This window comes from Diabrotica undecimpunctata, unplaced genomic scaffold (assembly GCF_040954645.1).
Source record: "Diabrotica undecimpunctata isolate CICGRU unplaced genomic scaffold, icDiaUnde3 ctg00000568.1, whole genome shotgun sequence".
NCBI classification, from domain to species: Eukaryota; Metazoa; Arthropoda; class Insecta; order Coleoptera; family Chrysomelidae; genus Diabrotica; species Diabrotica undecimpunctata.
The window spans coordinates 3,450,001-3,465,000 of record NW_027311885.1 but is presented as its reverse complement, the minus strand read 5'-3'; positions in this window follow the sequence as shown (position 1 = coordinate 3,465,000).

The window sequence follows — 15,000 nt, the reverse complement described above, 5'->3', positions numbered from 1 at the left end:
AGGCCATGCAAATCGTACGGGGCGACTAATGGGTAGGAGTCGAGAGCAGAAGAGTGTATGAGTGCGTGCGTGTGTGCGTGTGTGTTTGTGAGTGTGTGTGTGTCCGTTCGGCTTGCAGAGATAAGAACACGGCCGTGGCAAGGAGTCCCTGAATGTCGTAAGAGTCGACTAATGGGTAGGAGTCGAGAGGTGAAGAGTGTATGTGTGCGTGCGTGTCTGCGTGTGTGTGTGTGAGTGTGTGTGTGTATGTATGTGCATGTCCGTTCGGCTCGCAGGGATTAGAATACGGCCGGGGCAATAAGTCCATGCCTGTCGTAAGAGGCGACTAATGGGTAGGAGTCGAGAGGTGAAGAGTGTATTTGTGTGTGTGTGTGTGTGCGTGTGTGCGTGTGTGTGTGTGTGTCCGTTCGGCTTGCAGAGATAAGAACACGGCCGTGGCAAGAAGTCCCTGAATGTCGTAAAAGTCGACTAATGGGTAGGAGTCGAGAGGTGAAGCGTGTATGTGTGTGTGTATGTGTGCGAGTGTGTGTGTGTGTCCGTTCGGCTTGCAGAGATAAGAATACGTCCGTGGCAAGAAGGCCCTGCCTGTCTTAAGAGGCGACTAATGGATAGGAGTCGAGAGGTGGAGAGTGTGTGCGTGTGCGTGTGCGTGTGGGTGTGTGCGTGTGTGCCTATGTGCGTGTGTTTGTGTGTGCGTGTCTGTGTGTGTGTCCGTTCGGCTTTCAGAGATAAGAACACGGCCGGGGCAAGATATCCCTGCCTGTCATAAGAGGAGAATAATGGGTAGGGGTCGAGAGGTGAAGAGTGTATGTGTGTGTTTGTGTGCGTGTGTGCGTGTGTGTGCGTGTGAGAGTGTGTGTGTGTGTCCATTTGGCTTGCAGAGATAAGAATACGGCCGAGGCAAAAAGGCCCTGCCTCTTGTAAGGGTCGACTAATAAGTAGGAGTCGGGAAATGAAGAGTGTATGTGTGTGTGCGTGTGTGTGTGCGTGTGTGAGTATGTGTGTGTGTTAGTTCGGCTTGCAGAGATAAGAACACGACCGCGGCAAGAAGGCCCTGCCTATCGTAAGAGGCGACTAAAAGGTAGGAGTCGAGAGGTGAAGCGTGTATGTGTGTGTGTGTGTGTGTTTGTGCTTGTGTGAGTGTGTGTGTATGAGTGTGTGTGTCTGTTCGGCTTGCAGGGATAAGAATACGGCCGTGGCAAGATGGCCATGCTTGCTGTAAGGAGCGACTAAAAGGTAGGAGTCGAGAGATGAAGAGTGTATGTGTGTGTGTGTGTTCGTTTGTGTGTGCGTGTGTAAGTGTGTGTGTATGTATGTGTGTGTCCGTTCGGCTCGCAGAGATCAGAATACGGCCGAGGCAAGAACGACATGCCTGTCGTAATAGGCGACTAATGGGTAAGAGTCGAAAGTTGAAGGATGTATGTGTGTGTGTGTGCGTGTGTGCGTGTGTTTGTGCGTGTGTGAGTGTGTGTGTGTGCGTGTGTGCGTGCGTGTCTGTTAGTGAGTGTATTCGTTCGGCTTGCAGTGATAAGAACACGGCCGGGGCAAGAAGGCCCTGCCTCTCGTAAGAGGCGACTAAAAGGTAGGAATCGAGAGGTGAAGAGTGTATGTGAGTGTGTGTGTGTGTCCGCTCGGCTCGCAGAGATAACAATACGGCCGTGGCAAGAAGGCCCTGCCTGTTTTAAAAGGCGACTAATAGATAGGAGTCGAGAGGTGGAGAGTGTGTGCGTGTGCGTGTGCTTGTGCGTGTGCGTGTGCGTGGGTGCGTGTGTGTGCGTGTGTGAGTGCGTGTGTGTGTGAGTGTGTGTGTCCGTTTGGCTCACAGAGATAAGAACTCGGCTGTGGCAAGTAGTGCCTGCCTGTCGTAAAAGGCGACTAATGGTTAGGAGTCGAAAGGTGAAGTGTGTATGTGTGTGTGTGTGTGCGTGTGTTTGTGCGTGTGTGAGTGTGTGTGTGCGTGTGTGCGTGCGTGGGTGCGTGTGTGTATGCGTGTGTGCGTGCGTGTGTGTGTAAGTGTGTGTGTCCGTTTGACTCGCAAAGATAAGAACACGGCCGTGGCAAGAAGGCCCTGCCTGTTGTAAGAGGCGACTAATGGATAGGAGTTGAGAGGTGGAGAGTGTGTGCGTGTGCGTGTGCGTGTGCGTGGGTGCGTGTGTGTGTGCGTGTGTGCGTGCGTGTGTGTGTAAGAGTGTGTGTCCGTTCGACTCGCAGAGATAAGAACACGGCCGAGGCAAGAAGGCCCTGCCTGTCGTAAGAGGCAACTAATAGGTAGGAGTCGAGAAGTGAAGAATGTATGTGTGTGTGCGTGTGTGCGTGTTTGTGTGTGTGTGAGTGTATGTGTGTGTGCGTGTGTGCGTGCGTGTGTGTGTGTGTGTTTGTGAGTGTGTGTGTGTGTGTGTATGTGTGTGTGTCCCTTCGGCTCGCAGAGATAAGAAAACAGCGGTGGCAAGAAGGCCATGCAAATCGTACGGGGCGACTAATGGGTAGGAGTCGAGAGGTGAAGAGTGGGCGACTAATAAGTAGGAGTCGAGAGGTGAAGAGTGTATGTGTGTGTGCGTGTGTGCGTGTGTGTGCGTGTGTGAGTATGTGTGTGTGTTAGTTCTGCTTGCAGAGATAAGAACACGACCGAGGCAAGAAAGCCCTGCCTAACGTAAGAGGCGACTAATAGGTAGGAGTCGAGAGGTGAAGAGTGTTTGTGTGTGTGTGTGCGTGTGTGCGTGTGTGTGTGCGTGTGTGAGTATGTGTGTGTCCGTTCGGCTTGCAGAGATAAGAACTCGGCCGAGGCAAGAAGGTCCTGCCTGTCGTAAGAGGCGACTAATAGGTAGGAGTCGAGAGGTGAAGAATGTATGTGTGTGTGTGTGCGTGTGTGCGTGTGTGTGTGCGTGTGTGGGTATGTGTGTGTGTCCGTTTGGCTTGCAGAGATAAGAACACGGCCGAGGTAAGAAGGCCCTGCCTATCGTAAGAGGCGACTAATAGGTAGGAGTCGAGAGGTGAAGAGTGTATGTGTGTGTGTGCGTGTGTGCGTGTGTGTGTGCGTGTGTGAGTATGTGTGTGTCCGTTCGGCTTGCAGAGATAAGAATACGGCTGAGGCAAGAAGGATCTGCCTCTTGTAAGGGGCGACTAATAAGTAGGAGTCGGGAGGTGAAGAGTGTATGTGTGTGTGTGCGTGTGTGCGTGTGTGTGTGCGTGTGTGAGTATGTGTGTGTGTTAGTTTGGCTTGCAGAAATAAGAACACGACCGAGGCAAGAAGGCCCTGCCTATTGAGGGAGGCGACTAATAGGTAGGAGTCGAGAGGTGAAGAGTGTATGTGTGTGTGTGTGCGTGTGTGCGTGTGTGTGTGCGTGTGTGAGCATGTGTGTGTGTCCGTTTGGCTTGCAGAGATAAGAACAGGGCCAAGGCAAGAAGGCCCTGCCTGTCGTAAGAGGCGACTAATAGGTAGGAGTCGAGAGGTGAAGAATGTATGTGTGTGTGCGTGTGTGCGTGTTTGTGTGTGTGTGTGAGTGTATGTGTGTATGTGCGTGTGTGCGTGCGTGTCCCTTCGGCTCGCAGAGATAAGAAAACAGCCGTGGCAAGAAGGCCATGCAAATCGTACGGGGCGACTAATGGGTAGGAGTCGAGAGGTGAAGAGTGGGCGACTAATAAGTAGGAGTCGAGAGGTGAAGAGTGTATGTGTGTGTGCGTGTGTGCGTGTGTGTGCGTGTGTGAGTATGTGTGTGTGTTAGTTCGGATTGCAGAGATAAGAACACGACCGAGGCAAGAAAGCCCTGCCTAACGTAAGAGGCGACTAATAGGTAGGAGTCGAGAGGTGAAGAGTGTTTGTGTGTGTGTGTGCGTGTGTGCGTGTGTGCGTGTGTGAGTGCGTGTGTGGGTGAGTGTGTGTGTCCGTTTGGCTCACAGAGATAAGAACTCGGCTGTTGCAAGTAGTGCCTGCCTGTCGTAAAAGGCGACTAATGGTCAGGAGTCGAAAGGTGAAGTGTGTATGTGTGTGTGTGTGTGTGCGTGTGTTTGTGCGTGTGTGAGTGTGTGTGTGTGTGCGTGTGTGCGTGCGTGGGTGCGTGTGTGAGTATGTGTGTGTCCGTTCGGCTTGCAGAGATAAGAATACGGCCGAGGCAAGAAGGATCTGCCTCTTGTAAGGGGCGTGTGTGTGTCCCTTCGGCTCGCAGAGATAAGAAAACAGCCGTGGCAAGAAGGCCATGCAAATCGTACGGGGCGACTAATGGGTAGGAGTCGAGAGGTGAAGAGCGGGCGACTAATAAGTAGGAGTCGAGAGGTGAAGAGTGTATGTGTGTGTGCGTGTGTGCGTGTGTGTGCGTGTGTGAATATGTGTGTGTGTTAGTTCGGCTTGCAGAGATAAGAACACGACCGAGGCATGAAAGCCCTGCCTAACGTAAGAGGCGACTAATAGGTAGGAGTCGAGAGGTGAAGAGTGTTTGTGTGTGTGTGTGTGCGTGTGTGAGTATGTGTGTGTCCGTTCGGCTTGCAGAGATAAGAACACGGCCGAGGCAAGAAGGTCCTGCCTGTCGTAGGAGGCGACTAATAGGTAGCAGTCGAGAGGTGAAGAATGTATGTGTGTGTGTGAGTGTATAAGTGTGTGCGTGTGTGCGTGCGTATGTGCGTGTGTGTGTGAGTGTGTGTGTATGTGTGTGTGTCCCTTCGCTCGCAGAGTTAAAAAACAGCGGTGGCAAGAAGGCCATGCCTGTCGTAAGGGGCGACTAATGGATAGGAGTCGAGAGGTAAAGAGTGTGTGCGTGTGCGTGTGCGTGTGCGTGTGCGTGTGTGAGTATGTGTGTGTGTCCGTTCGGGTTGCAGAGATAAGAACACGGCCGTGGCAAGAAGTCCCTGCCTGTCGTAAGAGGAGAATAATGGGTACTAGTCGAGAGGTGAAGAGTGTATGTGTGTCTGTGCGTGTGTGCGTGCGTGTGTGAGTGTGTGTGTGTATGTGTCTGTGTCAGTGTGTGTGTGTCCGGTAGGCTCGCAGAGATGAGAACACGGCCGTGGCAAGAAGGCCCTGCCTGTCGTAAGAGACGACTAATGGGTAGGAGCCGAGAGGTGAAGAGTGTAAGTGTGTGTGTATGTGTGTGTGTCCGTTCGGGTTGCAGAGATAAGAACACGGCCGTGGCAAGAAGTCCCTGCCTGTCGTAAGAGGAGAATAATGGGTACTAGTCGAGAGGTGAAGAGTGTATGTGTGTCTGTGCGTGTGTGCGTGCGTGTGTGAGTGTGTGTGTGTATGTGTCTGTGTCAGTGTGTGTGTGTCCGGTAGGCTCGCAGAGATAAGAATACGGCCGAGGCAATAAGTCCATGCCTGTCGTAAGAGCCGACTAATGGGTAGGAGTCGAGAGGTGAAGAGTGTATTTGCATCCGAATGTTTCTTGTCGAAGGAGTCGGGAGGTGAAGAGTGTATGTGTGTGTGCGTGTGTGTGTGCGTGTGTGAGTATGTGTGTGTGTTAGTTCGGCTTGCAGAGATAAGAACACGACCGCGGCAAGAAGGCCCTGCCTATCGTAAGAGGCGACTAAAAGGTAGGAGTCGAGAGGTGAAGAGTGTATGTGTGTGTGTGTGTTTGTGCTTGTGTGAGTGTGTGTGTATGAGTGTGTGTGTCTGTTTGGCTTGCAGGGATAAGAATACGGCCGTGGCAAGAAGGCCACGCTTGCTGTAAGGAGCGACTAATTGGTAGGAGTCGAGAGATGAAGAGTGTATGTGTGTGTGTGTGTGTTCGTTTGTGTGTGCGTGTGTAAGTGTGTGTGTATGTATGTGTGTGTCCGTTCGGCTCGCAGAGATAAGAATACGGCCGTGGCAAGAAGGCCCTGCCTGTCTTAAGAGGCGACTAATAGATAGGAGTCGAGAGGTGGAGAGTGTGTGCGTGTGCGTGTGCTTGTGCGTGTGCGTGTGCGTGGGTGCGTGTGTGTGCGTGTGTGAGTGCGTGTGTGTGTGAGTGTGTGTGTCCGTTTGGCTCACAGAGATAAGAACTCGGCTGTGGCAAGTAGTGCCTGCCTGTCGTAAAAGGCGACTAATGGTTAGGAGTCGAAAGGTGAAGTGTGTATGTGTGTGTGTGTGCGTGTGTTTGTGCGTGTGTGAGTATATGTGTGTCCGTTCGGCTTGCAGAGATAAGAATACGGCCGAGGCAAGAAGGATCTGCCTCTTGTAAGGGGCGTGTGTGTGTCCCTTCGGCTCGCAGAGATAAGAAAACAGCCGTGGCAAGAAGGCCATGCAAATCGTACTGGGCGACTAATAGGTAGGAGTCGAGAGGTGAAGAGCGGGCGACTAATAAGTAGGAGTCGAGAGGTGAAGAGTGTATGTGTGTGTGCGTGTGTGCGTGTGTGTGCATGTGTGAGTATGTGTGTGTGTTAGTTCGGCTTGCAGAGATAAGAACACGACCGAGGCAAGAAAGCCCTGCCTAACGTAAGAGGCGACTAATAGGTAGGAGTCGAGAGGTGAAGAGTGTTTGTGTGTGTGTGTGCGTGTGTGAGTATGTGTGTGTCCGTTCGACTTGCAGAGATAAGAACACGGCCGTGGCAAGAAGTTCCTGCCTGTCGTACGAGGCGACTAATGGGTAGGAGTCGAGAGGTGAAGAGTGTATGTGTGTGTGCGTGTGTGCGTGTTTGTGTGTTTGTGAGTGTATGTGTGTGTGCGTGTGTGCGTGCGTGTGTGTGTCAGTGTGTGTGTCCTTTCGGCTCACAGAGATAAGAACTCGGCCGTGGCAAGAAGTTCCTGTCTGTCGTAAGAGGCGACTAATGGGTAGGAGTCGAGAGGTGAAGAGTGTATGTGTGTGTGCGTGTGTGCGTGTGTGTGTGCGTGTGTGAGTATGTGTGTGTGTGTTGGTTCGGCTTGCAGAGATAAGAACACGACCGAGGCAAGAAGGCCCTGCCTATCGTAAGAGGCGACTAATAGGTAGGAGTCGAGAGGTGAAGAGTGCATGTGTGTGTGCGTGTGTGCGTGTGTGTGTGCGTGTGTGAGTATGTGTGTGTGTTAGTTCGGCTTGCAGAGATAAGAACTTGACCGAGGCAAGAAGGCCTTGCCTATCGTAAGAGGCGTCTAATAGGTAGGAGTCGAGAGGTGAAGAATGTATGTGTGTGTGCGTGTGTGCGTGTTTGTGTGTTTGTGAGTGTATGTGTGTGTGCGTGTGTGCGTGCGTGTGTGTGTCAGTGTGTGTGTCCTTTCGGCTCACAGAGATAAGAACTCGGCCGTGGCAAGAAGTTCCTGCCTGTCGTAAGAGGCGACTAATGGGTAGGAGTCGAGAGGTGAAGAGTGTATGTGTGTGTGCGTGTGTGCGTGTGTGTGTGCGTGTGTGAGTATGTGTGTGTGTGTTGGTTCAGCTTGCAGAGATAAGAACTTGACCGAGGCAAGAAGGCCCTGCCTATCGTAAGAGGCGTCTAATAGGTAGGAGTCGAGAGGTGAAGAATGTATGTGTGTGTGCGTGTGTGCGTGTGTGTGTGTGTGTGTGAGAGTGTATGTGTGTGTGCGTGTGTGCGTGCGTGTGTGCGTGTGTGTGTGCGTGTGTGCGTGCGTGTTTGCCTGTGTGTGTGTGTGTTTGTGAGTGTGTGTGTGTGTGTGTGTATGTGTGTGTGTGTGTCTTCGGCTCGCAGAGATAAGAACACAGCCGCGGCAAGAAAGCCATGCCAGTCGTAAGGGGCGACTAATGGGTAGGAGTCGAGAGGAGAAGAGTGTATGTGTGCGTGCGTGTGTGAGTATGTGTGTGTGTCCGTTCGGCTTGCAGAGATAAGAACACGGCCGAAGCAAGAAGGCCCTGCCTGTCGTAAGAGGCGACGAATAGGTAGGAGTCGAGAGGTGAAGAATGTATGTGTGTGTGCGTGTATGTGTGTGTGCGTGTGTGCATGTGTGCGTGTGTGTGTGTGCGTGTGTGCGTTCGTGTTTGCGTGTGTGTGTGTTTTTGTGAGTGTGTGGGTGTGTGTATGTGTGTGTGCGTCTTCGGCTCGCAGAGATAAGAAAACAGCCGTGGCAAGAAAGCCATGCTAGTCGTAAGGGGCGACAAATGGGTAGGAGTCGAAAGGTGAAGAGTGTATGTGTGTGTGTGCGTGTGTGCGTGTGTGTGCGTGTGTGAGTGTGTGTATGTGTGTGTGTCCGTCAGGCTTGCAGAGATAATAATACGGCCAAGGCAAGAAGACCCTGCCTGTTGTAAGGGGCGACTAATAGGTAGGAGTCGAGAGGTGAAGAGTGTATGTGTGTGTGTGCGTGTGTGCGTGTGTGTGCGTGTGAGAGTGTGTGTGTGTGTCCATTTGGCTTGCAGAGATAAGAATACGGCCGAGGCAAAAAGGCCCTGCCTCTTGTAAGGGTCGACTAATAAGTAGGAGTCGGGAAATGAAGAGTGTATGTGTGTGTGCGTGTGTGTGTGCGTGTGTGAGTATGTGTGTGTGTTAGTTCGGCTTGCAGAGATAAGAACACGACCGCGGCAAGAAGGCCCTGCCTATCGTAAGAGGCGACTAAAAGGTAGGAGTCGAGAGGTGAAGCGTGTATGTGTGTGTGTGTGTGTGTTTGTGCTTGTGTGAGTGTGTGTGTATGAGTGTGTGTGTCTGTTCGGCTTGCAGGGATAAGAATACGGCCGTGGCAAGATGGCCATGCTTGCTGTAAGGAGCGACTAATTGGTAGGAGTCGAGAGATGAAGAGTGTATGTGTGTGTGTGTGTGTTCGTTTGTGTGTGCGTGTGTAAGTGTGTGTGTATGTATGTGTGTGTCCGTTCGGCTCGCAGAGATCAGAATACGGCCGAGGCAAGAACGACATGCCTGTCGTAATAGGCGACTAATGGGTAAGAGTCGAAAGTTGAAGGATGTATGTGTGTGTGTGTGCGTGTGTGCGTGTGTTTGTGCGTGTGTGAGTGTGTGTGTGTGCGTGTGTGCATGCGTGTCTGTTAGTGAGTGTATTCGTTCGGCTTGCAGTGATAAGAACACGGCCGGGGCAAGAAGGCCCTGCCTCTCGTAAGAGGCGACTAAAAGGTAGGAATCGAGAGGTGAAGAGTGTATGTGTGTGTGTGTGAGTGTGTGTGTGTGTGTCCGCTCGGCTCGCAGAGATAACAATACGGCCGTGGCAAGAAGGCCCTGCCTGTTTTAAAAGGCGACTAATAGATAGGAGTCGAGAGGTGGAGAGTGTGTGCGTGTGCATGTGCTTGTGCGTGTGCGTGTGCGTGGGTGCGTGTGTGTGCGTGTGTGAGTGCGTGTGTGTGTGAGTGTGTGTGTCCGTTTGGCTCACAGAGATAAGAACTCGGCTGTAGCAAGTAGTGCCTGCCTGTCGTAAAAGGCGACTAATGGTTAGGAGTCGAAAGGTGAAGTGTGTATGTGTGTGTGTGTGTGCGTGTGTTTGTGCGTGTGTGAGTGTGTGTGTGCGTGTGTGCGTGCGTGGGTGCGTGTGTGTATGCGTGTGTGCGTGCGTGTGTGTGTAAGTGTGTGTGTCCGTTTGACTCGCAAAGATAAGAACACGGCCGTGGCAAGAAGGCCCTGCCTGTTGTAAGAGGCGACTAATGGATAGGAGTTGAGAGGTGGAGAGTGTGTGCGTGTGCGTGTGCGTGTGCGTGGGTGCGTGTGTGTGTGCGTGTGTGCGTGCGTGTGTGTGTAAGAGTGTGTGTCCGTTCGACTCGCAGAGATAAGAACACGGCCGAGGCAAGAAGGCCCTGCCTGTCGTAAGAGGCAACTAATAGGTAGGAGTCGAGAAGTGAAGAATGTATGTGTGTGTGCGTGTGTGCGTGTTTGTGTGTGTGTGAGTGTATGTGTGTGTGCGTGTGTGCGTGCGTGTGTGTGTGTGTGTTTGTGAGTGTGTGTGTGTGTGTATGTGTGTGTGTCCCTTCGGCTCGCAGAGATAAGAAAACAGCCGTGGCAAGAAGGCCATGCAAATCGTACGGGGCGACTAATGGGTAGGAGTCGAGAGGTGAAGAGTGGGCGACTAATAAGTAGGAGTCGAGAGGTGAAGAGTGTATGTGTGTGTGCGTGTGTGCGTGTGTGTGCGTGTGTGAGTATGTGTGTGTGTTAGTTCTGCTTGCAGAGATAAGAACACGAATGAGGCAAGAAAGCCCTGCCTAACGTAAGAGGCGACTAATAGGTAGGAGTCGAGAGGTGAAGAGTGTTTGTGTGTGTGTGTGCGTGTGTGCGTGTGTGTGTGCGTGTGTGAGTATGTGTGTGTCCGTTCGGCTTGCAGAGATAAGAACTCGGCCGAGGCAAGAAGGTCCTGCCTGTCGTAAGAGGCGACTAATAGGTAGGAGTCGAGAGGTGAAGAATGTATGTGTGTGTGTGTGCGTGTGTGCGTGTGTGTGTGCGTGTGTGGGTATGTGTGTGTGTCCGTTTGGCTTGCAGAGATAAGAACACGGCCGAGGTAAGAAGGCCCTGCCTATCGTAAGAGGCGACTAATAGGTAGGAGTCGAGAGGTGAAGAGTGTATTTGTGTGTGTGCGTGTGTGCGTGTGTGTGTGCGTGTGTGAGTATGTGTGTGTCCGTTCGGCTTGCAGAGATAAGAATACGGCTGAGGCAAGAAGGATCTGCCTCTTGTAAGGGGCGACTAATAAGTAGGAGTCGGGAGGTGAAGAGTGTATGTGTGTGTGTGCGTGTGTGCGTGTGTGTGTGCGTGTGTGAGTATGTGTGTGTGTTAGTTTGGCTTGCAGAAATAAGAACACGACCGAGGCAAGAAGGCCCTGCCTATTGAGGGAGGCGACTAATAGGTAGGAGTCGAGAGGTGAAGAGTGTATGTGTGTGTGTGTGCGTGTGTGCGTGTGTGTGTGCGTGTGTGAGTATGTGTGTGTGTCCGTTTGGCTTGCAGAGATAAGAACAGGGCCAAGGCAAGAAGGCCCTGCCTGTCGTAAGAGGCGACTAATAGGTAGGAGTCGAGAGGTGAAGAATGTATGTGTGTGTGCGTGTGTGCGTGTTTGTGTGTGTGTGTGAGTGTATGTGTGTATGTGCGTGTGTGCGTGCGTGTGTCTTCGGCTCGCAGAGATAAGAAAACAGCCGTGGCAAGAAGGCCATGCAAATCGTACGGGGCGACTAATGGGTAGGAGTCGAGAGGTGAAGAGTGGGCGACTAATAAGTAGGAGTCGAGAGGTGAAGAGTGTATGTGTGTGTGCGTGTGTGCGTGTGTGTGCGTGTGTGAGTATGTGTGTGTGTTAGTTCGGATTGCAGAGATAAGAACACGACCGAGGCAAGAAAGCCCTGCCTAACGTAAGAGGCGACTAATAGGTAGGAGTCGAGAGGTGAAGAGTGTTTGTGTGTGTGTGTGCGTGTGTGCGTGTGTGAGTGCGTGTGTGGGTGAGTGTGTGTGTCCGTTTGGCTCACAGAGATAAGAACTCGGCTGTTGCAAGTAGTGCCTGCCTGTCGTAAAAGGCGACTAATGGTCAGGAGTCGAAAGGTGAAGTGTGTATGTGTGTGTGTGTGTGTGCGTGTGTTTGTGCGTGTGTGAGTGTGTGTGTGTGTGCGTGTGTGCGTGCGTGGGTGCGTGTGTGAGTATGTGTGTGTCCGTTCGGCTTGCAGAGATAAGAATACGGCCGAGGCAAGAAGGATCTGCCTCTTGTAAGGGGCGTGTGTGTGTCCCTTCGGCTCGCAGAGATAAGAAAACAGCCGTGGCAAGAAGGCCATGCAAATCGTACGGGGCGACTAATGGGTAGGAGTCGAGAGGTGAAGAGCGGGCGACTAATAAGTAGGAGTCGAGAGGTGAAGAGTGTATGTGTGTGTGCGTGTGTGGGTGTGTGTGCGTGTGTGAATATGTGTGTGTGTTAGTTCGGCTTGCAGAGATAAGAAAACGACCGAGGCATGAAAGCCCTGCCTAACGTAAGAGGCGACTAATAGGTAGGAGTCGAGAGGTGAAGAGTGTTTGTGTGTGTGTGTGTGCGTGTGTGAGTATGTGTGTGTCCGTTCGGCTTGCAGAGATAAGAACACGGCCGAGGCAAGAAGGTCCTGCCTGTCGTAGGAGGCGACTAATAGGTAGCAGTCGAGAGGTGAAGAATGTATGTGTGTGTGTGAGTGTATAAGTGTGTGCGTGTGTGCGTGCGTATGTGCGTGTGTGTGTGAGTGTGTGTGTATGTGTGTGTGTCCCTTCGCTCGCAGAGTTAAAAAACAGCGGTGGCAAGAAGGCCATGCCTGTCGTAAGGGGCGACTAATGGATAGGAGTCGAGAGGTAAAGAGTGTGTGCGTGTGCGTGTGCGTGTGCGTGTGCGTGTGTGAGTATGTGTGTGTGTCCGTTCGGGTTGCAGAGATAAGAACACGGCCGTGGCAAGAAGTCCCTGCCTGTCGTAAGAGGAGAATAATGGGTACTAGTCGAGAGGTGAAGAGTGTATGTGTGTCTGTGCGTGTGTGCGTGCGTGTGTGAGTGTGTGTGTGTATGTGTCTGTGTCAGTGTGTGTGTGTCCGGTAGGCTCGCAGAGATGAGAACACGGCCGTGGCAAGAAGGCCCTGCCTGTCGTAAGAGACGACTAATGGGTAGGAGCCGAGAGGTGAAGAGTGTAAGTGTGTGTGTATGTGTGTGTGTCTGTTTGGCTTGCAGAGATAAGAATACGGCCGAGGCAATAAGTCCATGCCTGTCGTAAGAGCCGACTAATGGGTAGGAGTCGAGAGGTGAAGAGTGTATTTGCATCCGAATGTTTCTTGTCGAAGGAGTCGGGAGGTGAAGAGTGTATGTGTGTGTGCGTGTGTGTGTGCGTGTGTGAGTATGTGTGTGTGTTAGTTCGGCTTGCAGAGATAAGAACACGACCGCGGCAAGAAGGCCCTGCCTATCGTAAGAGGCGACTAAAAGGTAGGAGTCGAGAGGTGAAGAGTGTATGTGTGTGTGTGTGTTTGTGCTTGTGTGAGTGTGTGTGTATGAGTGTGTGTGTCTGTTTGGCTTGCAGGGATAAGAATACGGCCGTGGCAAGAAGGCCACGCTTGCTGTAAGGAGCGACTAATTGGTAGGAGTCGAGAGATGAAGAGTGTATGTGTGTGTGTGTGTGTTCGTTTGTGTGTGCGTGTGTAAGTGTGTGTGTATGTATGTGTGTGTCCGTTCGGCTCGCAGAGATAAGAATACGGCCGTGGCAAGAAGGCCCTGCCTGTCTTAAGAGGCGACTAATAGATAGGAGTCGAGAGGTGGAGAGTGTGTGCGTGTGCGTGTGCTTGTGCGTGTGCGTGTGCGTGGGTGCGTGTGTGTGCGTGTGTGAGTGCGTGTGTGTGTAAGTGTGTGTGTCCGTTTGGCTCACAGAGATAAGAACTCGGCTGTGGCAAGTAGTGCCTGCCTGTCGTAAAAGGCGACTAATGGTTAGGAGTCGAAAGGTGAAGTGTGTATGTGTGTGTGTGTGTGCGTGTGTTTGTGCGTGTGTGAGTGTGTGTGTGTGCGTGTGTGCGTGCGTGGGTGCGTGTGTGAGTATATGTGTGTCCGTTCGGCTTGCAGAGATAAGAATACGGCCGAGGCAAGAAGGATCTGCCTCTTGTAAGGGGCGTGTGTGTGTCCCTTCGGCTCGCAGAGATAAGAAAACAGCCGTGGCAAGAAGGCCATGCAAATCGTACTGGGCGACTAATAGGTAGGAGTCGAGAGGTGAAGAGCGGGCGACTAATAAGTAGGAGTCGAGAGGTGAAGAGTGTATGTGTGTGTGCGTGTGTGCGTGTGTGTGCATGTGTGAGTATGTGTGTGTGTTAGTTCGGCTTGCAGAGATAAGAACACGACCGAGGCAAGAAAGCCCTGCCTAACGTAAGAGGCGACTAATAGGTAGGAGTCGAGAGGTGAAGAGTGTTTGTGTGTGTGTGTGCGTGTGTGAGTATGTGTGTGTCCGTTCGACTTGCAGAGATAAGAACACGGCCGTGGCAAGAAGTTCCTGCCTGTCGTAAGAGGCGACTAATGGGTAGGAGTCGAGAGGTGAAGAGTGTATGTGTGTGTGCGTGTGTGCGTGTTTGTGTGTTTGTGAGTGTATGTGTGTGTGCGTGTGTGCGTGCGTGTGTGTGTCAGTGTGTGTGTCCTTTCGGCTCACAGAGATAAGAACTCGGCCGTGGCAAGAAGTTCCTGTCTGTCGTAAGAGGCGACTAATGGGTAGGAGTCGAGAGGTGAAGAGTGTATGTGTGTGTGCGTGTGTGCGTGTGTGTGTGCGTGTGTGAGTATGTGTGTGTGTGTTGGTTCGGCTTGCAGAGATAAGAACACGACCGAGGCAAGAAGGCCCTGCCTATCGTAAGAGGCGACTAATAGGTAGGAGTCGAGAGGTGAAGAGTGCATGTGTGTGTGCGTGTGTGCGTGTGTGTGTGCGTGTGTGAGTATGTGTGTGTGTTAGTTCGGCTTGCAGAGATAAGAACTTGACCGAGGCAAGAAGGCCTTGCCTATCGTAAGAGGCGTCTAATAGGTAGGAGTCGAGAGGTGAAGAATGTATGTGTGTGTGCGTGTGTGCGTGTTTGTGTGTTTGTGAGTGTATGTGTGTGTGCGTGTGTGCGTGCGTGTGTGTGTCAGTGTGTGTGTCCTTTCGGCTCACAGAGATAAGAACTCGGCCGTGGCAAGAAGTTCCTGCCTGTCGTAAGAGGCGACTAATGGGTAGGAGTCGAGAGGTGAAGAGTGTATGTGTGTGTGCGTGTGTGCGTGTGTGTGTGCGTGTGTGAGTATGTGTGTGTGTGTTGGTTCGGCTTGCAGAGATAAGAACTTGACCGAGGCAAGAAGGCCCTGCCTATCGTAAGAGGCGTCTAATAGGTAGGAGTCGAGAGGTGAAGAATGTATGTGTGTGTGCGTGTGTGCGTGTGTGTGTGTGTGTGTGAGAGTGTATGTGTGTGTGCGTGTGTGCGTGCGTGTGTGCGTGTGTGTGTGCGTGTGTGCGTGCGTGTTTGCCTGTGTGTGTGTGTGTGTTTGTGAGTGTGTGTGTGTGTGTGTGTATGTGTGTGTGTGTGTCTTCGGCTCGCAGAGATAAGAACACAGCCGCGGCAAGAAAGCCATGCCAGTCGTAAGGGGCGACTAATGGGTAGGAGTCGAGAGGAGAAGAGTGTATGTGTGCGTGCGTGTGTGAGTATGTGTGTGTGTCCGTTCGGCTTGCAGAGATAAGAACACGGCCGAAGCAAGAAGGCCCTGCCTGTCGTAAGA